Consider the following 807-nt stretch of genomic DNA (forward strand, 5'->3'; position numbering starts at 1 on the left):
AAAAATCTTGCTGAAAATCAAAGAAAGAAGGTCCATTTTCCCACGTAGTTCGTCGGTAAAACCAACGATTCTCTTCTCAAAGTAATAGACAGATCTTTTTCTAGTTAGACTTCTATCAATGCAATGAAAGAACCACCCCTTCCTGTTTGTTTGTCCTGTCAGATAGAAAGAAAATTAGACCCCAAAGAGCCCTTCTTTACTACTTTAGGGGGTGGGGGTGAAGGGGTGGTTTACATACAACCGAGGCAAAGTGGTTTATGATTGAATCTCAGAGGCATTCTTATCATTTGGTAGATCCAAGTCCATGGCCTATTTCGGGTTCACTCGGAGCTTTGGCAACAACCGTAGGAGGTGTGATGTACATGCACTCATTTCAAGGGGGTGCAACACTTCTCAGTTTGGGCCTCATATTTATCCTATATACCATGTTCGTATGGTGGCGCGATGTTCTACGCGAATCCACGTTCGAAGGACATCATACCAAAGTCGTACAATTAGGACCTCGATATGGTTTTATTCTGTTTATCGTATCGGAGGTTATGTTCTTTTTTGCTCTTTTTCGGGCTTCTTCTCATTCTTCTTTGGCACCTACGGTAGAGATCGGAGGTATTTGGCCACCAAAGGGGATTGCGGTTTTAGACCCCTGGGAGATCCCTTTTCTTAATACCCTTATTCCCCCTTCATCCGGAGCTGCCGTAACTTGGGCTCATCATGCTATACTCGCGGGGAAGGAAAAACGAGCAGTTTACGCTTTAGTAGCTACCGTTTCACTGGCTCTAGTATTCACCGGCTTTCTGGAATTCGGAA

This window comes from Ipomoea triloba, chromosome 13 (genome assembly GCF_003576645.1).
Source record: "Ipomoea triloba cultivar NCNSP0323 chromosome 13, ASM357664v1".
Classification (NCBI taxonomy): Eukaryota; Viridiplantae; Streptophyta; class Magnoliopsida; order Solanales; family Convolvulaceae; genus Ipomoea; species Ipomoea triloba.